Below are 24,825 nucleotides of genomic sequence, written 5' to 3'. Positions count from 1 at the left end.
CATAGGCCCTTCAAGAGTAAACTGCACGTTCTGGCTTTCTGGTCTACTGGCTGTTTTTCCCAATCTGAATAGTTGTGCTCACAGCCAGTATATAATCACATCATCATCATCATCATCATCATCATCATCATCATCATCACCTCCACCATTATTTATTGTTACTATTATTTTACTGTTGTGTGACATAATCTTCTTGTTCTCTATGAGATTGTCTCTTTAACCAGACCTTGATTTTTCAGGGGTCAGGCTTCTCTGATCGTCTTCAAAATACCCAGTGCAGAGCTTGATGCATAATAATCCTCTCTGAAAAATCTGTTGATTTTTAAGTCACTTTTACGGACCTGCCAGTGTTTTTCTACATCAGAAACACCAATGAATGACGGGACTACACTTATACACAAACACATATGTTTCTACCATCAGTTGAGCACCTGCCACATGTCAGCCACTACACAGAATATATTAGCTATTTTATTCCGAATTCTCACAACTACCTAAGAAGTCAATATTAGTATTCTGATTTTTTGAAGATGAAAAGAGAAGGTAGATGTATTAAGCTACTTGCTCAAGCAGACACAGCTATTGAATTATACTGGTTACATTTAAATTCAGGTGCATTTGGCTATAAAACCCTTACTCTTTCCTTGATATCGCACTGTCATCAACACATAATGAACAAGCCTGGATACAGGTCGGTCCTCCGGGCCGCCAAAGGGCCACAAAAAGATTTTTAAGTCTTTTGCAGATGTTGGACATGATTAGTCCCCTGAATGGCGGAAGAATGACCCACATTCACTGGAAATAGTATAGCTGGACATTCATCATTGGTTGTTAAAACTCATTTCCAAAGAAACCTATTCCTTAAAGAAGCTTGTGACTTCACAGCATGTACAATGTTCTAGTAGGACTGTGAATCTAGTATCAACTGAATGCACAATGAAAAACAGCATCACAGCAAAATTTTGCTGTTTGGGAAAGATATCGAACCACAGATTCTGAAAATTCTGGCATTATCTATGCCCTCAATAGTATAAGAGAAAACCGTATCAGATGTGCAGCATATGTAACCATTTTGAGGGCCATATTTCAGAAGCAGTGGAGTTGAGCTGTTGAGAGCACACTCTTGGTTTCCACGGTATCCCCTGGTACCAAAGAATGTAATCAGGGTCTCAGAGAAATTTTGTGATGGTGCTGATTGCTATTAAAGTAGTAATTCCCAATCCTGCCATCGTCACTTAGCTTCATTCTAATTCCCTCTTAGATTTTCTGTGTCACTACCCTCACCCTCCTCATCGTAACTTGTGTGACATCTTTCTTATGCTTATTCTCTCTTCCCCAAACAGATAATTTCAATTTTGGTTATAATCCAACAGACATTGAGCATATCCATATTAGCCAGTGCACTCTATCAGCAATTGTGTTGATGACAAAAATACAAAATGCATCGTATTGTTCTACACTCTAACTCATCCTGTCCTGATATCGAGGCTGAGTTACTCATGGGTACATAATAGGTCTTACTCATTTTCTATCCCTGGCCTTACACACAGAACTCACTCACTAAGTGTTTGGTAGATGAGTGAACAAATGACTGAATACTGCAGATCCAACATCAGATAAGACAGTCAGGATGGCAATGGGAATCAAGTTTATCTGGGCAGAGATATATCTCCCACTTACAACGTAGCAAAGTATATATTCAACTGATGATGCTACATCACGTTTTATATCTCGTGTTCAGCACATTCACTGCCTCTCATTCGAAAAGAGAGTGGGCTGTAACATCACTCAGGAGCCAAACTAAGACCTAGTTTTAAAGTCTTTACTGTAAAGTGTTTTATGGCACTATATTATTTGAAATCTACAAAGAGACCCGAAGAAGAAAGTGACATAAAATACTGAGAGACAAATTTCATATAGTACAGCAGCTGCGGTAAGGTTTTAATGGATACACAGTTTTTACTCTTGGAATGAGGAAGTGCCTAATACAGGGGACTCCATAGCAGTTCCCAGGGAGATTTGTCTGTAGAAGAATAATAGTCTTGAGCTGTCTGTGGAATCTTTCTGAGCTTCATCACTTTCAAAAATGCATTTCTGTGATTAAGTAATACAAGATTGCCACTGCGTCATTTAAAAAAAAATCAGAACTCACAATGGGAAAAATGGACAAAACCATACAATGTAGAAAGAAGTGGGGCCAGGAAGGTAATTTTTTTTAAAGCTCACAAATACACAAAGCAGAAAAGATGAGAATCAAGCCCAACTTTCAAGTAATTCTCTTATCCTTAATTCTAAACACTTATCAAACAAAATACCCAAGTGGATAGGAACACAGCCTTTTCTTTTCTTTTCTTTTCTTTTTTTTGTCAACACATCCATCTCTGCATTAAGTTGTGAGAAGTATATTGGACTAAGCGGCTCTGTCACTCTCCAAGATTCAGACTTTGGGGATCAATAGCAGGAAGCCCACTGTCCAATGGATATTCAAATAATTGATAACATAAATCAGTGGTGCTGTCCAATTACCTATGAGAGGATTATGTGCCTTATAGATTCTCTGTATTATCCATAGCACTTTTTAAATTATATGTAATATACATCTAACTAGCACATCAGGTAAGTGGGAAGACATAATAAAAGAATGCATGCTAAGCCTTTTATCTTAGTGAAAAGCTTGCAGTAGATATTCAAAAACAGTACTTGCTGGGTGATGATCAGTCTCTCAATTATTTAACGGTCAGAAAATTCAGACTGATGTTATAAATAGATTCCAAAAAAACATAATTAAGAAAGTGAGTAGATGGCAAACTTTGTTTAATTCAGTGACTTCTGGTTCATTTGTCGTAACCCTTCTCACTCTTACTGCAAATGTACACAGACACACAGCCCTGAGTGCCTGCCTTTCATTCCACTGGGGAAATGTTTTGCATGAGGAAGAACACACCTATGGCACTTGAGAAGGTCATGGGCTAAAGGGAAAACACAAGAAAAAATCAGTTATTCGTCATATGAGCAATGGTTACAGATGTGTATTACATAATAAGAATTCACCTAGATGTATATATACAGACAAGATGTGATATATTCTGCTCAGGAGGTGGCCGCCTGTTCACTTGTCTTAAAGTTAACTACTGGTAAGCCAAAGTAAAAGTCGATACATTTAGATGGCATGTATTTTTCATATGCATGAGAATATAATTGGTTCCACTTTTCTTAACACTAAATGTAATGAAAAGCCACATTTCACGCCCGTAAACCTGAAATTCTATTAATAGTCTTCAGCCCACACCTCACCTGAGTACTGACATTTTTTAATAACTTGATTATTTTCTCCATTTTAGAGGGAATATATCTCATAAAGTCAGATTTGGAAAATGTAGGAAAAAAATAGGAAGATGGAAATTATTCATTATTTCAACACACACTCTATTTGTTAATATCCTTTTCTATATACATTTGTTCTGATTTATGTGTTTCATATAACCAATCGACTTATATAATCTTATACTCGGCACTAAGACTTTTAAGGACTTTCTATATGATTTTTAAGAATAAACAATGTATTTAACATAAAAATCCTTTCACTACTGTTAGAAAATGTTAACCACATCAGCCACACACAAACAAGCAGGCATGAAAACTAGTGGTGATCCTCACTGGGTGGTTTGTCATTTACATACTTAAAAAGGAATCTTTATTATCACCAACTCATCCATTAATTATCTTATTTCTTTAGTGAATAGTTACCAAGTACCAAAGAATACCCTCAGGAATGTAAAGGTGACAGCTCATTTACCGCATTTCTACTCTCTTGGTTTTGTTTCAAGTATAAGTATCATCATTCCAATGTATGTTCGCATAATGAGAAACTTTGAAAGAATGAAGGTGTGGGCAGCTGACAGCCACTAACGAAAACGTCTATCGGCTATTGGAGAATTAGTATTGCTACAGGTATCTTTTGAGCTAACATTCACTGTTCCCTCCTAGAAATTGCATGTTTCTCCAAAAAATAGCATTAGAAAGCACAGAGAACTGTGTTTTGCGTACGTGTGTGTATAGAGGGGTCACGTACGCAGCCTCAACAGCGAGGTCACATAGAAGGATGTAATCTTGTTTGAGATATCAGTACTATTTCTATTTAAAGTTGGTGATACACTGAGAGTTCATTCACTGCACATAAGTCACATGTCTTTGAAAGATGCAGAGGAATCTTTGACACTGTGGAACTTCAAATTCCTATTACATGGCAGCTGAGTATTTTGAAGAATTTACTACAAATTACATTTTAAAAAAACAAGCAGACATTTTAAAAACTGAAAATACACATCATTTTCGACATCATTTTCCATATTGTACTCAAAGATTTAAGTTTGGGAGAGCCTGGGTGGCTCAGCTGGTTAAGCGTCGGACTTCAGCTCGGGTCATGATCTCACAGTTCGTGAGTTATAGCCCCGCAGTCAGGTTCTGTGCTGACAGCTTGGAGCCTAAAGCCTGCTTCGGATTCTGTTGTCTCCCTCCCTCTATGCCCCTCCCCTACCTGTGCTCTGTCTCTCTCTCTCTCAAAAATAAAAAAATAAACATTATATAAAAAAAAATTTTGTGGTTAGTCATGGATTACTTTTTTTTAGATTTTAGTGTTTATATCCATATACCGTTTTGCTTTGTGTTACATTTGTTACAGTTCATAATACTGAGTTTATTATAATTCAAATTAAAAGTAAATTATATATAATATATAAATATATATATTATATAATAATATATATAATTATAATAACTATATTATATATGTTATATATATATAATATATATTATAATTATATATCATCTAAAATTATATATGTGATTGTTATATGTTATGCATAACATATATATGTATATATATGTATATACATATGTATATACATATATATGTATATGTTATGTTATATGTTAACTTAGGTAAATATATTAATAAGTATATGAATGAATATTGAATATGTGAAAGATGATTTATAACATGTAAACATGCCTGCTTGTTTGTGTGTGGCTGATGTGGTTAACATTTTCTAACAGTAGTGAAAGGATTTTTATGTTAAATACATTGTTTATTCTTAAAAATCATATAGAAAGTCCTTAAAAGTCTTAGTGCCGAGTATAAGATTATATAAATTGATTGGTTATATGAAACACATAACATATATGTTATGTTATACGTTAACTTAGGTAAATATATTAATAAGTATATGAATGAATATTGAATATGTGAAAGATGATTTATAACATGTAAAAGATGTAAATGTTTTTTAGATGAATATAAATCATGGGATTAAGAAATTAATTATTATCTCATTTATTTGTTCATTTTTAATTTAAATCCAAGTTAGTTAACATGTGTGTAATAACGATTTCAGGAATAGAATTTAATGATTTATCACTTACATTTAACACCGAGCGCTCATCCTAACAAGGGCCCTCCTTAATGCCCATCGCCCATTTAGCCCATCTCCCGACCCAACACCCCATCAGCAACCCTCAGTTTGTCCTCTGTATTTAAGAGTCCCTTAAGGTTGGTTTCCCTCTCTGTTTGTATATTATTTTTGCTTCCCTTCCCCTATGTTCATCTGCTTTGTTTCTCAAATTGCACATGAGTGAAATCACATATGTGTCTTTCTCTGACTTATTTTCCTTAGCACAATATGATCTAGTTCCATCCATGTTGTTGCAAATGGCAAGATTTCATTCTTTTTGATCACTAATATTCCATTGTATATTTAAGAAATTAATTATTAGGGGGACCAGGGTGGTTCAGTTGATTAAGTGTCTGACTCTCAGTTTCTGCTCAGGTCATGATCTCATGGTTTTGTGAGTTCAAGTTCCATGTCGGGCTCTGCACTGACAGTGTAGAGCCTGCTTGAGATCCTCTTTTCTCCCTCTCTATCCTCCCCGCTGCTCACGCTGTCTCCGTCTCTGTCAAAACATAAACTTAAAAATTTTTTTTTAAGAAATCATTAGTTGTAATTGTGAAAAATCTTGCTTGCCTCTCTCTAGCCCCATTTTCTACACTTTCCTTCATAGATATCCCCACTGTATATTCTGTGATAAAATATCCCTTGCTTTTCTCTATTGTTTTAACATACACATATCATGTATATCATTTAGTTTTGTTCATGTTAGAACTTTACTTAAATGAATCATGGTTCACATATATTACTTCAACTTGCTTATTTTCACCTAACATTTTCTTTTTTTTTTTCTTTGAGAGAGAGGGAGGGGAGAGAGGGAGGGAGAGAGAGAGAGAGGGAGGGAGAGAGAGAGGGAGGGAGAGAGAGAGAGAGAGAGGGAGGGAGAGAGAGAGAGAGGGAGGGAGAGAGAGGGAGAGAGAGAGAGAGAGAGAGAGACAGACAGACAGACAGATAGACAGACATAGAATCTGAAGCAGGCTCCAGGCTCTGAGCTGTCAGCACAGAGCCTGACGCGGGGCTCGAACCCATGAACTGATCTGAGCTGAAGTCGATGCTTAATCGACTGAGGCTCCCAGGTGCCCCAACATTTTCCTTTCTTTTTCTCACTTAACATTTTAAATTATTAATTTAACTATGTTGTTGCAAGGGACTGTGATTCTTTTGTTTTCACTAGGTTACAGTGTTCCTTTGAATAAATAGGTAATAATTTGTTTATCAGAGGCCCTGTCCATTTTCGCTTAGGCTTATCTATACACATCTTTTTATGTTTGCCATTAAAAACACTGCTGTTATTAGTGGCTTCACATCTATTTCCTGGTGCGAACATGCAGCAGTTTTGTGAGGCTCTATGCTCAGGAGGGGGATTGCAGTGACACGCAGAATGGATGTTGTTTCCCAAAAGTGTGTATCACCAGAACAGTAGGTTGGTTCTCCACAATCTTACCAACATTTAATGGTGTAGACTTCTGTAACATTTCCTAAACAAGTGAGAAAATATTATCACTCTTTGTAAGATTTCCAAATTTTACGGGTTACTAAACAATGCATTAATGAAACTTGATGGGCAAATGTAAATTAGGCAAAATTTCCAGGCATACCTTTTCCACTTTTTGTGAGAATCAATATGCTGTAACTTTACTGAGTCATGAATTAGTTCCAATACATGGTATTATTTTTTGGGAGAGGTAATGTTTCTAATGTTATATCCTATTATGTCCCTATAATTCACCACGCTTTGAAGCAGAATCTCGGAACTGTCTGTCTGTATGTGTAACTTTAAATATATACAGGCTAGAATAGCAACTGAAAATAACATGATCTAGGGAGCATCCATGTTTCCAAATACTTGTTCCTTAGAAGGTTCTGTCCACATAAGATTTGGGTCATTCTAAGGCAATTTACATTAGGTCTGGAGAAAATGGTTCTAGCCCAGAAAACGGACTCCATATGAAATAAACTAAATAAATAATTGAAATAACTCAAATAGTAAGCATTCAACAGTCAAAATAAAACTGTGTTTCCTGGTGTTGCCATAGAGACAAAATTAAGAGCTGAAGTAAATGTTTCTCTTATTTCAAGTCATTTCTCAAATACTACGTAAGCTATTATAGTTCTGTCTACACAGGAAAGCCCAAAACCAAGTCCTACAAAGTTATTGTATTGCACTGAGTACTCAGGATCAGCCACTTAACTTATTCCAGATTAGGTGAACATCACACGATGTTTCCCCAAGTGTAATGTCTATATAAAAAGTTGAGCCTTCCCGGAGGGAACATATGGGTATTGTGTACGGTTATCTAAACAAGCTTATGTTCTATCAAGCCACAAGCCTTCTGGGGGATATGCCACCACAAGAGTCAGAGGACCTGAAGAGCTTCGGGTTTATCCTTCCTTTTCGAAGGATGGAAAATTTGGAGAACATCAACAATGTAGCATGTAAACTGCTGGCAAACCCATCAATTCACTGTAAAACCACAAAATCAACAAAAGCAGTCCGATTTACGGGCTCTTTCATGACCTTCAAGTCACTCCCACTGTCGTATACATCTCTGTATTATACACACACGACACTACGTTAATGTGAAGCAAAAGACAGCTGAAAGTACTAACAGCATTCCCTGAAAGGCTCAAGTTTAGTTAAAAGGCAAAGAAATTAAACATTATTGATTCCTCTACCCTGACAAAATTCCTAATAAACTGTCAGTTCCTTAAGTTAATAGTATCATATCTGTGTGTATTTTTTTAAGCCCAACTTTTCCACCTCAAAAGATGTTACATGGTTAGATCTCATGCTTTATGACCTTGCTATTCAAAGTGCAGCCTATGGAGCACAGACTCATCACCTTGGAGTTTCCTAAAAATGCAGAATTTGAAGCCCTACCCCAGAACTACTGATTTAGAATCTACATGTTAGCAAGATCCCCAGGGATCTCCTATGCACATCACTGTCATAAACCCACTGTTTTGCGACCCCCGCCCCCACACACGGCATGCGATTCCATACGTTTTTGTTGAAACTAAGAGCTACAAGAAATTAACTTCGTATTCAGAGCCCAGATAAATCTCAAGTTGATCAAACTCTGCATTTGCCAATGTTAACTAGCTCAAAGATAGGTTGGAACTTTATGGGAAGCTCCTGCTTCCCTCTTCTTTCGCAAGACTGTGTACAGCTTTCAGCTGATACGTTCTCGCGGTCTATAGCCAACACGTGCAGATGGTGCACGGTATGCCAGAATTTAAGTAACAGGCACTTGGGTCTCATCTGGGGAATTCTGTACTACATGCAGGGGAAAGAAAAGCCCGACTTCAAGAATGTGAGAACTCTTCAGAAATTTAACTATACATTTTCACTTGGCCTAAAATGTACCCATGGCCTTTGGTCAAACAATTTCAGAGGAATCTAGTGGAAATGGGATATGTGTTATCAAGTCTAAATCAACGCCAGTCTTAGGTAAGTAAAGGCTTAGGGACATTGAGCCAAATTTCTCTGGCATCCTATAGTAGTATCAGTAAATACAATGGCAATAAAACAATTAAGCAAACATTCAAACTGCACAGAGAGTTAAAATTACAGTGCAATTGTTACCTAAATCACACATTAAGAAAAAAAAAAAAAAGACCAACCATGTCTATATATAAACAGTGCTTTAATTTGTTATTGTGTTGAGCTCCATGTGTGTGCCTTGTGTCTGACAAGTCGTTCAGCCTCCTGCTTTCTTAAGTAGGTTTTACTGTTAAATTACGGCTAGAATTAACCAACATGCCAGTACACCATGATATTAATCTCCCAAGTATTCAATCACTTAACAATAGCATCATTATTCTAGAGAACTCTGCTTATTCACTGTTTGTGCATGTTTTCAGATGTTTCATTAAGAGCAATTTTATTTCAATAGAATTCAAAAACTGTGCAAATGAATGATCTAAAAAAAAAAAAAGAGAGCCTTAAATATTTAATCTTCCAAAAGGAGGTCAAAAAAAAAAAAAGGATAATCAAATAATTACTAGGTTGGTGAAATCAAACAATTATTTAAAATTAAAGTGTTCTGGAGAGTTCATGGAAGGGGCACTGAAAGGAGAATGTGAGATGTGGAGGCTGACCTCTGCTTTTCAAGAGAAATCACCAACTTCCAGGTATGTGTCCCGTCAGCTGCCATAATTCAGCTGTGGTTGCAATAATAGTGTTGTGTCTCCTTCTTATGACATATCTACAGTCCTTAATTGGCATTGGTGTGCAGAAATGAGTATAATCAGTGTATCAGAAATGGCTTTCTCTTCAGACTACTGATTTTTATAGTTCATTAGAAGTATTTCTCAAGAGGCATTCTTATTGAATTTTGACTTCCAGAATGACCACAAAGGAACAGTTACAGGCAGTGAGTGAGGTCCTGTGGTGAAGTCACGCTGATCCCTGAATTATATCCAAAAGTCGTGAGCCCAGTGTTTCCAGGACCTGCTGCTTACACAGCTGTTTAGACGGCCCAGGGCAAACCAGAAAGACCAACTCTTTTTCTCCTAGGCAATTTTGCCATAATATGCGCGGATCCAAATTGGGATGAATTTTAGAAACAAAATAACAAAGCATATATGTAAACTACCCTTCACGCGATTTCAAAATCTGTATGGCTGAAAGAATACTTAAAGAAAGGTTAGAAAGTCAATAACGTAAAAAAAATAAATTAAAAAAATTAAAGGTCAGTAATATGAGCTAGTTGCTTTGGAAAAATAAGTACTCTGAATAGCAATGACTCTGTCTTTGAAAACACATTTTTTTCAAACTTTACATAAAATATTCCAATGAAAGAGATTTATCACTATATAGATGCCTGAGCCTATAAATACAAAGTGTATATTTTGAAAGGCCTCCAGGCTCGAGGGGCTCACTAACTATGCAGGAAAAAAAGATTCAAAGGATATGCACATTCTCCACTATGTTGATCCCAAATCATAAAGCCTTTTAAAAAGATAAATGGAGACCACCTAACAGGCCAGGGATAATAGAAGCCATTTCTCTGGAGGAACAGGTTAATTATTTATTATTAATTATTTAAATGCTATAGTGTTCCCATCTCTAAGTATACACTTGCATGTTAGAAACAGTTATTAAAATGTATTGCCAAACTACTAATTGTCAAGCGTCATACCAAGAAGCTGGCATGGTTGTCACCAACAAATCCACTTGCTGACATTTATGTCTTATATTCACATGACTTCTACTGTGACTTTTCAGAAAGCAGGAAAAAGAAATGGCTGGCTTTGTATTTTCCACTCCCTATCTCTAAAGCCCTTTGTGTGATCGCCATGTATCTTGTAGAGAATGGAAATTATGCTAGATAGGTAAATGAAAGTGTTTATCATCATCATGTTTATCATTTCCTATTTATCTGTGCTTTCATAACTATATATCTGACTTCTTCTATGTTCCAATCATTGTCCTGGAATACAGAAATGAATCAGACTTGAGCTCTATCTCCAAAGTGCTTACCAACTAAAGCAGGATCACAGACACAAAAGTAAATCAGCCCAATGTTGCGTTAGTGGTACACACGTGGTTAAGACTGAAGTGCACGGAATGACATATCGTCATGCAACAGGGCAGGCATGGGTGTTATCTATGCTGGGAGCTAGTAATGGGCTGGGGATGAACTGAGGGAGACAAGTGTCACAGGCTTCCCAGAGGAAGTGGCACTTAAGCTCCATCTCAGGGATGTACATATTCATTTTCTGCCCAATGAATAACATTCCACCGGTGATGTTCATCAACAGCCTGTGGACCTAGTAGTCATAAAAAACTGGTACTCATTAATGGGGGCCATAGAAGACAGACACACACAAAGAAGTTTCATGACAAAGGTCCTGGCTTTAGATTGCTTCTAGTTCTGTTGAGGGGTGACCATGGCCTCCAACAATTCATTGGACACCCTAGTCAGGATGATTATCTGGTCTTCTTCAAACTCAATTTTGTTATTTTTTTATTTTTTTAAATGTTTATTTATTTTTAAGAGAGACAGACAGACAGACAGAGAGCAAGTGGGGAAAGAGTAGACAGGGAGGGAGACACAGAATCCAAAGCAGGCGCCAGGCTCTGAGCTATCAGCACAGAGCCTGATGCGGGGCTCAAACTCACAAACTGCGAGATCATGACCTGAGCCAAATTCAGATGCTTAAACAACTGAAACACCCAGATGCCCCAACAATTTTGTTATTTTAAAGGAGAGGGTGGGAGGTGCTGGGAAGCAGAGGAGAGCGACCTTCAGCCTGAACTCTACTATCTTGAGCAAACTGTTCTTCTGACAGCTTGAACCAAAACAAACATCTTGCAGTTGACCACTCACCCACCTTAGAAGGGGGGTTAGAGACCTGTCCATTGTTTTTCACCCATTCAGGGCCTCACCTCCTGTGTCCCATCCTGACTATAACCATAGACTTACTCAGTTTTCTTCATCTTTCTTTATATCTTTATATGTTAGAAATTCTTAGAGCCCAGGGGAGTGATCAGGCTGCTTTCCTCCTCAGTTGTGGTCCATTTTCACACAAGTTATTTAAGGGCTGTAAGTGTCCAAGAAGCAAGAAGATCACTATAGACTTTTGAGGGTCTCAAAGACCTCAATTACGCATTATGTAGAAAACGTTTCACTGGTCAATGAGGGGACCCGGCTGGCTATCAATTCTGCAATGTACTTTCACATGTGGAATGTAAGGTGGGGCAGCATCTTGTCCCTTAAGAATACTTACAGCAACCGAACACTCTATTTACTTTGCTTGCCTAACTTCCACAAGGTGGCATAATGCAGTGTGCAAATAAAATAACATTTTGGGTGATACGGAATAAAAGTGGATGAAGTACATCGAGTCTTCAATGCCAACCACAGAGAATTTCTAAGTAATGAGGGTGTCCACTTCCACTCACGTCACCCTGGACTAACACTAAGTGTCCCAGCTCTTGTGACCTAGAGGGGGAGTTTCTGTAATTCAGAAATATAATTCAGAAATTCACTCTGTCAGGGAGGCCCTTCTCTGAGGTTCCCCACGCTCGCCACTTCAGCTTAAGTGAACTCTCAGGATACCCTGTGCTTTTCCTCCATTGTTTCTAGTAGCTTCGTGTCCCCTCCTTCATTAGACTTAAAGATTCACAGGGACACCATCGTATCTATACTGGTGTCCTTTGATACCTCAACACCTAACACAGCACCAGTCACATAATAAGCACTTACTAAAAATTTCTTGAGTCTATATCTAAAAATCTGTAGCTGTCGGGGGAAAAAAAAGGTTAACTTTGAAATTCCAATCTTAGTTTTCTGAAGTCATTTTGTGTTTCTACGCAAAAGCAATAATCAAAGAGCTCTCATTGGTAAATCCATCCTTCTAGCTTATGGATTTATCATTCTCAACAACCTAACTGTGGTAGCAATCTATGATTATACATTTTGGCACAGCATCAAAAAGTACCTTTACTGATACTGCTAAATTAAGAGAAACAGGGATGAAGTAGGTGTTATATCCATCCTAAGGGCTGGGTGACGCTGGGGAAAGCAGAACAAGTGGCATTATCCCAGAAATGACATTTAAGAAGCAACCAAGAAAAGTGAGATGTAGCAGATCTATAGCTAAAGACAGGCATCTACCAATAATTGCGTCTAGACTGCCCAGAAAGCTTAATGAATGGGCGACAGAAGTAAATGAGAATAGGATATACCACCCAACTAGGAGGTGATATATGATACTGTATGAGCACAAAAGTAACCAGAGATTTATCAGTAAGTATTTGGAATTAACAAGATTAAATGAATAAATAGCATAGTTTGAAGACAACTTCTCCCAAAAGGAGGCACACAATCTAAAGTTGATGTGAACACCACTGAGACAGGATCTGTAGAGAAATGGGATTTAACTGAACAAATGAAGCTGTAATTCAGAAATAAGATTAACAGTGGTAATTAGGACAGAATCTTCCTGGAGTGTAATCCTTTATATTTTATCATGCACTTTAATCATCCAGTCTCATAATATATTATCACTCCGTTTTCAAGAGAAAGAAATAGATACTTCGAAATTTAATTTGCCCAAAATTCACAAGGCTAATATGTGGCAGATCTGAAATCAAAAGCCTAGACTCCCTTTTATATTGAAGCTTCCTGTTGTCACAACTCCAAATGTTAAGGATTCACAAATATTTCACAGCATAGAGCAACACTTCCTACTTCTATATACATGATCTCAAAAGCTCCTCCTGCACAACGTTGCAATAGAACTGAGGTGTATGCTTTCCGAATCCTTGTGTATCAAAGCTTGTTTCTGCAATTGTAATAGCTTCTTAACACTTTGAAACTCTGTGAAACTAGGGATGTCATTTTGTTGCTGTTGTCATTGGTGTTCCTGTCTGCATAATAAGCGTGTCCTGGAGAGAGGGACTATGGCATGGGAAGGTTGCTGAAGATCTGGAAAGGTAAAGCCGAATGAGGCTTTGGATTTCAGGAAGGAAGATGAGAAGAGAGAGAAAGGAATGGATGAGATGGCCAAGCATCCCTCTCTGAAAGCAGAGACAGCTTTCAGAGGGTTGGGGAATCCCTACAAACATCAAGCATAATATACAATGAAAGTGTTCTATAAAGGAGTGGAGGGCACCTGTTGGGATGAGCACCGGGTATTGTATGGAAACCAATTTGACAATAAATTATATTTAATATAAAAAATAAAAAAATAAAGGAGCCCTCGGATGACTCTCAGTTAAAACAAGAAGTCCATGAAAGGAAGAAGAGAGAACTGGATGTTACAGAGAAACAACAGCAATACAATGAGAACATCAAGACAGGACATCTGCCGGAAACTTCAGGAGTCCCATTGGAAATGATCGATAGGAAGCACCATTTCTGGACTATTTTGCATTGGGGTTCTCAGTTAGGGAAAATCAACTTTGGACTGGAGAAGTTGGATTGAACTGATGGCGAGATCATAAAAGAAAGATGAGACTACTGAGGATAAGTCCTCTCCCAGATGAATTAAGCGATAACAGGGAGAATAAAACAGAATGACCACTGCTAAGAGAGTTATTTAAAATGGAGCTATGAGGACGTTGAGGAGGTGGGACTGAGGCACATCGTCTGTCTCAAATTCTTGGAATTTTTGCTGCTCTCAGCTAAAAGCCAAAGCATCTGCTATTAGGACATAAACGGACTTTCTGCCTGACATTAGCCCTAGCAACCAATTACATACAGACCAGTGTAACTGTAGCCATACCAGCACCAGTCACCTTTTCTTCAAGCAATTTATGCGAATCCCCTCCTCCCTCTACAAAAATTCTAACCTTCTGTCTCTCTCTGGAGCACTTTTTTTTTTTAGGTTAGTCAAATCTATGTCTCCAGTATTGCAATCCCTAGGATCCCAAATAAATGCACATATTTTATTTCACAGCTTGCAGTTTTGTCTTTCACTGGTTGACAGGTCCATTCAGGGAGCAGGTGTTAGGAAACTAAGGTGGGCCAGGTGCTCTCAGAGGTCAACCAATATAAATGAGTTAACTCCTGGGAATCACATAGTGTTTCTGTAAGTCCTTATAAAGTTTATGTCTCTAACTAACCCTGATCTCCCCTTCCAGCACTATGCCCAGTTCACCAACTGTCTCCCATGTGGTGAGTAGAAACGATTAAAACTTTCTATTTGCATTTAGTTTGAGTTAAAAATATAAAAGGAATTAAGCATCACTAACTACAGTAAGCATCACCAAACGTTTACTATGTAGATGGATACCCAGCTCCTCTCTCAGTTCTTATTTAAGTCACTCAAGTGTCACCTAGGGCAGTGGTACCTCAGAGTGGGCTCCATAGATCAGCAGTGGCAGAATTCAGGGGCCCATTAAAGCCGCAATTCATGGGAGTCTTGGGTGGCTGAACCCGGCTCTTGATTTCAGCTTAGGTCATGATCTCACAGTTCGTGAGATCAAGTCCCGCATTAAGCTCTGTGCTGACAGTGTGGAGCCTGCTTGGGTATTCTCTCATTCTCTCTCTCAAAATAAATAAATAAACATGAAAAAAATTTAATGCAATTCATATCAGGGAGCTCAATCAGTTAACTTGATTGTTTGAACTCACAGTTCGTGGGATCAAGCTCTGCTAACAGCACAGATTCTCTCTCTACCTCTCTCTCTGTCCCTCCCCCTCAAAACAAAGAAACGTCTTTTAAATTCAATTCATATTAAATTTGTGAGGCAATTTCTCCTACCGCAGACTTTCTGAATCAGAATCTGGGGAAGGGGCAGGAAAAAAAAAATGGGACATAACAATCTTTTTAAGAAATTCTCCAGGTGATTATTAAACACACAAAGAAGCATTTACTTAAGGTATGTGAAGTCTCCTGTGGGGATATATCATTTATATTTCATTTTATTTATTATGATTCATATTAGGAAATCGTTTTAATCTGGGTTCAGTATATGCAGAAATACAGATATACAAATACATGAACACACACCTGCGATAAACCTTTCAGGAAATAAAATGGTTACTATGTGTAAAACACTCTGATACGTTGTATTCTATTCTATTCTATTCTGTTCTATTCTATTCTATTCTAATTGTTACCCATCTGACTGATCTCAGAATCCCTTGATTGTAACTAGCACATTGGAAAATACTATTCTATTGTGTATATCCAGAAAAGACTTTGGGACAGTGTACAGACTTCTACCAATAGTGTACTGATTTTATTTGGCCGGGAGAAAAGACCCAAGGGCACTGACAATTACCTTGTCGCATTTGTGAGGCTGTTATCCTAAAGAAGAATTAGTTTTGTGCTGTATGGCAAATGTATTTTGATTTGTTACAAGAAAACACCTCATAAACAATGAGGGTTGATCAACAGTGACATGATATATATCATGAGGCAGTGAGTTCATCTCATTAGAAATGCTCAAGCTAAGCTATGGACCACTTGGCAGTTGGGTTTCAGATGGAACTCAAGCTTTAGAAAATCCTTTTTACTTAAATGTGTTTTAATGCCCACTCGAACCCTGTGATTCCATGGTTCTTTCAATTCTGGATTCTTGCTTTGCATGAACACATTTCTGATCTAAATTTTTTCTACTGCACTTACTCAAAGGGCCTGCATGACAGAAATGAAATGCACCTAAGGCAGACATGTCTGAAGTTAGAAACGGTACACTTCGCAGTTAGCACACTGCTGTGATTATTCCCTTCCCTTTGGCTCCCCTCTCACCTCTACAGTCTTCATGGCCTGGATGGTTGCTCTAATCACTTTTTATTCCCAGCACCTATCACAGCAGCTTAAACATACCTGGCAATCAGCAGAAACTTGCTGAATTAGTTAAAGACTGAATGAATGAACATCTCTCATGATGATAAGCGCTGTGCCCAGGAAGCAGAGGACAGTTTATAAGAATATAATTTGCCTTTACGGCATCCTAAACAGATAGGTAACAAATAATGCTAGTCCTTACTTTTTTTTTAGGTGAACGTTACATGTTCATGTAATTGTTCAGCTGGTAGTAGGACAAAAAGAGACTACAAATCAAGTCTTCAAATGCTAAACAAGCTCTGCCTGATGGCACTCCTGATGAGAAGTATTCTCATGGCTAATAGTATTGCGTGATATGGTATGTAATTAAACCGTAAAAGCATGTGGGGAGGGACGGTGGTGAAGTTTAAGCCAAGCAACCCAACTTTGTCAATTTACTTATTAAAGATAATGAAGAAAAGATGATGTGTGTTTATCAACGGACTTTGGAAAGTGGCCGGCACATAACAGGCTGTGAATAACTCATTGGTCTGTGGGAACAAATGACTTGTGAGCTCCACCTACACATCCCGGCAATCTCCACAACCCAGTGTGCCTGTTCGTGAATCCATTCGATTTATATGGCAAGTACAGAGTGGTAAATAAGATACAGTCTTTGCATGAAAGGAGCTTACAGTCTAGTTGGAGGGGAGGGCAATAATTTAAATATGTAATTGTAGAGGTGCCTGGGTGGCTTAGTAGGTTAAGCGTCCAGCTCTTGGTTTCAGCTCAGGTCATGATCTCAGGGTTTCATGGGTTCAAGCCCGCATCAGGCTCTGTGCTGGTAGCACAGACCTTGCTCAGGATTCTCTCTCTCCCCCCTCTCTGTGCCCCTCCCACAGTCATGATGTCTCTGAGTCTCTCAAAATAAATAAGCAAGCTTTAGAGGTACCTGGGTGGCTCAGTCAATTAAGCGACCAACTTCAGCTCAGGTCATGATCTCACAGTTCGTGACTTTGAGCCTTGCATCAGGCGCTATGCTGACAGCTCAGAGCCTGGAGCCTGCTTCAGATTCTGTGTCTTCCTCTCTCTCTGCCTCTCTCTTTCTCTCAAAAATAAATAAAAACATTAAAAAATTAAAAATAAATACACTTAAAAAATTTTTTTAAAGATTTAATTGTAATACAATATGGGTTAATTAGTTAAGGACTAAGTATAGGATCCTATCCAAAAATTCAGAAAGCCATCTTGTCTAACCTGAGAGGAATCAGGAAGGTCTTTTTAGGCAAACTGTGATGTACACTGGTACCTGAACAGGTGGGTAGAGCTCACCTAGGTAGGAGGGTGAGGGGGTAGGGAGAGTATTCCAGGCAGAAGTAGCAGCAGATATAAAAGTCTGGAGGCAAAAGATGGCATGGCAATTATAGTGAGGTAAGTTTATTAATGTTAAAATAGTGAGTGCACGGTGACAGGTGCTAAGAGTAAGGCTGGAGAAGAAAATGGAGAATCTAGTTGATGCTGAGTGGCCTTTAAGACATACAAGGACAGTAGGACTACTTGAAGGGCTCTTGGCTTACAGGTGACATTATCTGGGTCACGTGACATGAAGCTAATAGTAACTGCAATGTGGAGTACAGACTAAAGGGTCTTTGTTAAAGGCACAGGGAACAATCAAGAGGTCTGTTCAGTAAGAGACAGCAGGACCCTGGTGAACACAGTAGTAGGGAGGATGAAGGACAGAGGACGGACAAACTGAGGAGAAATGCAGGAGGTGGACATGACAGGGCTTGGCAACTGACTGGATGTGGAGGTGGAAAAAGATGAAGAGTTAAGCATGTCTCCGTCTGGTTTGAGTGAGTCGATCTACCTCTATGCCAACATACGCCGTATGCTGCACCCACGAGTGAACCTGGGCTGCAGTGTGGCCTTATGGGTGCCCTGCGAAGGCCCATTCACAGCGCTGCCTCATCGTAACACGAGGCCATCTCGAAAGGTATTTTCCACGGGGTGCCTGGGTGGCTCAGTCGGTTAAGTGACCGACTGCAGCTCAGGTCATGATCTCACAGCTTGTGAGTTCAAGCCCCACATTCGGCTCTGTGCTGACAGCTGGGAGCCTGAAGCCTACTTTGGATTCTGTGTCTCCCTCTTCCTCCCCCACTTGCTCTCTCTCTCTCTCTCTCTCTCTCTCTGTCAAAAATAAAAAAAGATTAAAAAAATTTTTAATTAAAAATTTTTTAAAAATTAAAAAAAAAAAAGATATTTCCCAGGTCTACTCATCTGATTACATCTTTACCACAATATTCTGTCTCTGTCACTCTTGTATAAGAGTTGTTTATATACTTGTTTTCTTTTTCTTGTGAGAAATTTTTTAATTTTTTGAAATAAAGGTTTATTTATTTTTGAGAGAGAGAGAGAGAGAAAGAGAGAGAGCATGAGCAAGGGAGGGGCAGAGAGAGAAGAGGAGAGAAAGAATCCCAAGCAGGCTCCACACTCTGGGCACAGAACCCAACGCGGGGCTCGATCCCAAGACCATGAGCTCGTGACTTGAGTTGAAATCAGGAGGCAGATTCTCAACCAACTGAACCACCTAGGCAGTTGTGACAACTCTTGTGAGAACTCTCAAGCTCTACTCTCTTAGCAAGTTTCAAATAGGCAATACAATATGATTAATTATAGTCACCATGCTGCACATTACATCCCTATGATCTATAACTGCGGGTTTTTGCCTTTTGAGCCCCTTCACCCATTTCACCAACATACACTTGCTAAACTCCTGTGCTAGGCCTCCCTTTACTCCTGTATTTTTAGGGCTATGGCAGGACATTTGCCTTGCCACCTATTTCTTCTATCACTTTCCACACACAAACGCTTGGTTTTTTAATTGAAAATACTTAAACATGCAAGAGCTTAATTTTTTTTCTGAGTTTTCTCAAATACTCATGCATGCACACATGTTTGAGTAATGTCTCGGAAGTACAACACCTATTTTTTTTCTATTAGAAAAAATCTATTAGTGGGAAAATGGTCATTACATTCCTATGAATCTTAATGAATGCATCCTTCTGGTACTGTTCATAATCCCACATAGGATGAATAAAAAGATGCATGTACTATATCCAGTGGTACGCAGAGGATTGGATAAATTGCACAGGGAAGTTCCCCAGAGTGAATTAGCATCAATAATACATGAATATCTATATTCTATTCTGAGTCAAGCTCATTGCTGCTACTGAAAATCTATTGTGCAGACAGTTGTGCTCAGGATGTGCCTTTATGCATCCAATACTTTATTTTTAGTTAATATTGCATTAACTTCTGTATTAGAGCAAATTATAGGGGGTGTGGAGTATCTTCTGGAAAATGCATTTTTTGTGAAAATGGTCTCATCTTTCTCTTCCGAATTAAACACTCAAGATAAATATGGAGTGCTTTGGCTGCCACATAATTTTAAAATAAGATCTACTTCAAATAAAAATTCCTAATCACTACTTATAAAACACTCCACAGAAACTATTTTTTTCTAAATATACCCTACCACACACCCAATTTGAATTAAACAAAATGGTGACTATAATATTAAATATTCATGATACACATATAGTTGATCCTCATTATTCATAGATTCTGTATTTGTGAATTTACCCACTCACTGAAATTTATTTCCGACTGGGGCACCTGAGTGGCTCAGTCCATTAAGCGTCAGACATCGGCTCAGGTCATGATCTCACAGTTTATGAGTTCGAGCTCCAGGTAGGGCTCTGGGCTGACAGCCCAGAGCCTGCTTTGGAGTCTGTGTTTCCCTCTCTCTCTGCCCCTCCCCCACTCAAACACTGTCTCTGTCTCTCAAAAATGAATAAACATTGAAAAAATTTTAAGATAATAAACATTGAAAATTTTTTTAAAAATGAGGGGAGGCCTCCAAATCAACACTTGTACAGATTTTGTGGTCATTGACGAATATGTGCAATGAGGTGAAAATGCATGTTCTCAGCTGACGTTGAACAAGGCTATGTTCTGCCTTCTTGTTTCAGCTGTCATACTATAAACAAGGGTCCTTTTGGCAGTCTATTTAGTACCACATTTTTTTTTGCCATTTACAATGACCCCCAAGCGTAGCACTGAAGTGTTCTGTAGTGTCCCTAAGTGCAAGAAGGCTACAATGTGCTGTTAAAATAAAATAAAATTGGAAGCCAGGCTTGAAAATCCCCCAAAGCAGACAAAACCATTTGAGCCATGTAAGCAAAACTAAAGCTAGCTTATTTCATGAAAATGAGTGTAACGTAGGTTACTTCTTGAAAATGCCTCTGATAATCATAAAAGAAACTTAAGCCATCTTCCTAAAAATGGTGTAAGATAATCACTTGTAACCAATCCCCTGCCGTCTGGAAACCCCCACTGTATTAACCAATCACTGTAAAGGTTAAATGACTTCCTCATTTTCACTTTATAAGCCATCCTATAATGTCATGCTTCTGAGCTTCATATCAGTTTCGAATTTGAAAGCTCCCAGTTCTTATATGCATAATAAAGTCCTACTAAATACGGTTTCACTGATCTGGTGGTTTAATTTTGCTATTTCTGGATTCTTGACGGTGTCTTGTAGAAAAAAAACTGTGTGTTGGGAAACCTTTATTCAGGCATGAGTTATAGTGCTATTGCCCACGAGCTCAATGTTTTCATGAATGATGTTATGTATTAAATAGGTGTCTTTAAACAGAAACCTACATAAAACAAGGCTATGTATTGATAGGTCGATGATGAAAATGTTGTGATCAGAGTTTCACAGAAACGTAACTCTGTATTAGGAGCAATGGTTAAATATTTGCTAATTCGGTGCTCACAGTGACTTTATGGAAATAACTACCACAAATAACAAGAATCAACAATACTTTCGCATCTGGAAACTTAAAAAAAAAATTCTTGCTGTAAATGGTGATAATTTCACTTCACTGTATAATTTAATGTCACTGAAATTAAAAATACATACAAATACAGAAAAGAAATAGTTCTCCCTTCTGAGTGCTCCCTTCAGAATCTAGCAGGAGAGATGACTAGCTATACACGAACTAGAACACAGGGTGGTAAATGTGATAATCAACGCCTAAACAAGGTGAAGTAGGGATACAGACGCACGCTGTGACAAATAATTTTGTGATAATTGGGGAAAGGATATGGAATGCATGATGCACTGTATTTGAGCTGGTTTCTTAGGTGTGAGGGGAGTTCAGCAGATAGATTAGGAAGGCGATGGGGAGAATGAAGGTTCCAACACAAATTATCCAATTGTGACATCGCGAACCAAAATGCCCAACCGACAATGTGTTATTTTGACGACTGAAATGGGTCTCTCAATAAGAAACGCCATTATATCTATTATTATGAAATTATTTTTTGAGTTAAACATTCATTAGTTAAACTAGTAACAGATTTCTCCTTTATACTAGGTACATGAGCTTATTACTTCGCCTGTGAACCACACAGCCCTGAGGACCGTGGTACGTGGTGAGTTTCAACAACATTGGTTTTTGGATAAAAGACCAAATAAGGAAAAAAAAAAAAGTCAGTGGACCTGATAAAAAAAAATAAAAACAAAAGGGGAAAAAAATTCAGAGTCACAGTAGAACACTGGCACTATGTCCTATTCTATTTACTTCATCTACATTAAGCGATATACATGCTAATCATATATCTGATTCCAGAAAGTGATCACATGTTAGGAATAAAAGAACAAGCTTCATAGAAAGTATCCTGTTGGTACTTGTCCTGTGTGGTGAGGCGGGAATCCCAGCAATTAAACTCAGCGGAGTCCTTGTTCCTCTGTGCCAATATTTTTAATAGATCCACCATTGTAGTATACTTCAACTTTCCCCGGGAGAAATCACAGGCATCCTTTGAAAGATGCTGAGAATTACCCGATGGCTATGTTCAAATTTTCAGACTTCATTTTGAACCGTTCTGAATAGCTCTCCAACTTCCAGGGACTCAACATGGAGGGCACAGCGCTGCAAACTGCATCATGGTGTCTGTTAGAGAACAGTGGGAAAATGATCTTGCCAGAGTCCCTTCTCCCCACTCCCACCACAACAAAAGAAGAAGGATGAGTGCTTTCCAAATACGCTGCGCCCAACTCCTGCTAACTCAGTTGAAATTCATCAGCAGCTGCAGCAAACTTGCAGATGGTGCCAGACCCCAGGAGGGGAACACCTACCGGGAGACGGGGCCTCTTGAAAAGCTGTGCTCTCTGCTGTCCAATAGCCTAACATCAAACTATTCTCAAGGTCCAGAAGTTCTGGCAGAAGAAGAGAGTGAAAAAGCCCAAGGAAGGGATTTTTTTTTCCACTTTGGAAACGCAGAGAATATTTAGTACGACCCTGCTCACCCATTGCTAATGTTATTATTCTCGTTGATTATGGCTGTATCTCCTGGGCCAGTTTCTCCTCCCTCTCACCTCCTCCCGCCTGTTTCCTCTTGACAAGTTTGCTCACCAGGCCCCTCAGTCTTCGCGATTTTCACAAAGGACAGCACAAAATAGATGCCAGCGGGGCCAAAGGCAGACGCCAGGAGGCTGTCACTTCTTCGCCCCTGGCTTGAGTGGAATGCCAGCAGCTCCTATTGATTCTGCTGTCTTCCAGCCAGCCTCCAGTGAAAGCATGCCCCGGCCAGTGCCCCCACCGAGACGGTCACAGCTGCCAAGTGTTCCTTCAGCTTTAGGTGGTCTATAAGCATCCCACTCCAGCCAGACACCATAGCTCAGGACCCAGGCAGGACAATCTGCTGGAGATCACTCTTGCCAGGGCAAAGCCCATCGTGAGGCGCGGAGGGAACGGAGCCAGAACGAGCCTCCAGGGTTCAGTCGCTAACTGGGTTGGAGGATCTGGCACCAGAGTCAAGGCCCTAGGCACGCTGCTCAGATTCACGGCAATAACCAGCTGCTTGTCTGGCTGCTTGTTGCCAAAGAGCAATCTTGGCGTCTAGCCATCGAGCTGGCACCACGACGGAAATGCTACAGTTCAATAGTTTTCACCAGGCTGTGCCAACCCAGAGATACAGAGCACTTCCCTGCCTAAAATCCATTCCAATGGTATCTACTTCCTGTGAAGGTTTCCGTCTGAGTTTTCCTTGCCCGAGTGGAGCGAGAGCATTCCAGAGAAAATGGCTGAAAAGCAAATGCCACATACTAACATTTCTCTTCCAAATGAGTTAAAAGTAAAACATTTGAGATTAGCTAAATGTTCTGTCCCTAAAACAGCTGCCCTTATCCCTGAGGATAAGCAAGCAAGAGAAGCAGTAGGGATTCCAAGAGCGTTCAGTGTAAACGCCATGATTATGAGGATTTTCTCCCATCTATAAACACGTTAATAGCAAAATTGCACGTACTGAGTTGCTGCATATCCGGGAATCCTTTAAAACGTATACAGGCATACCTAGGAGACATTGCAGGCTTGGTCTCAGAACACTGCAATAAAATGAAGATCACAATTAAGTGAGTCAAATGGATTTTTTGGTTTCCCGGTGTATATAGAAGTTATGTTTACACCATACTGTAGTGTACAAAGCGTGCAACACCATTAAGTCTAAAACCAATGTACGCACCTTAAATTTTAAAAAAAGGATCACTAAAAAATGCTGCCGTCGTCATCTGAGCTTTCAGCTGGCACAATCTTTATGCCGGTGGAGGGTCTGGCCCCAGTGTTGAGGGCTACAGACTGATCGGAGTGGCGGTTGCTGAAGGCTGGGAGACTGTGGCAATTTCTAAAAATAAGACATCAGTGAAGTTTGTTGCATTCCTTTCAGGAATGATTTCTCTGTAGCATGTGGTACTGTTTGACAGTATTTCACCAACAGTAGAACTTCCGTCAAATTCGGAGTCATCGGTCTCAAACTCTGCTGCTGCTTTGTCAACTAGGTTTATGTACTCTTCTAAATCCTCTGTTGTCATTTCAACAATCTTCACAGCATCTTCACCAGGAGCAGTTTCCATGTCAAGAAACCACTTTCTCTGCTCATCCATGAGAAGGACTTCTTATGCTTTCATATTATATCATCAGATTGCAGCCATTCAGTCCCCATCTTCAGGCTCCACTTCTAATTCTGATTCTCTCGCTGTTTCCACCACATCTGCAGTGACTTCTCCTGCCCTTAAAGTCATTCG

At 39.1% G+C, this 24,825-nt stretch overlaps 1 protein-coding gene across 11 annotated transcripts in view; it reads right to left on the bottom strand.

Moving 5' to 3' along the window:
• The window catches only part of RBMS3 (RNA binding motif single stranded interacting protein 3), a 1,330,859-nt gene that overhangs the window by 527,501 nt on the left and 778,533 nt on the right, over positions 1–24,825 (bottom strand). The window lies entirely within an intron of this gene.

Source organism: Panthera onca, chromosome C2 (assembly GCF_046562875.1).
Source record: "Panthera onca isolate mPanOnc1 chromosome C2, mPanOnc1 haplotype 2, whole genome shotgun sequence".
NCBI classification, from domain to species: domain Eukaryota; kingdom Metazoa; phylum Chordata; class Mammalia; order Carnivora; family Felidae; genus Panthera; species Panthera onca.
The sequence above is the reverse complement of the archived record's forward strand: the minus strand, read 5'-3'. Positions and strand labels throughout refer to the sequence as shown.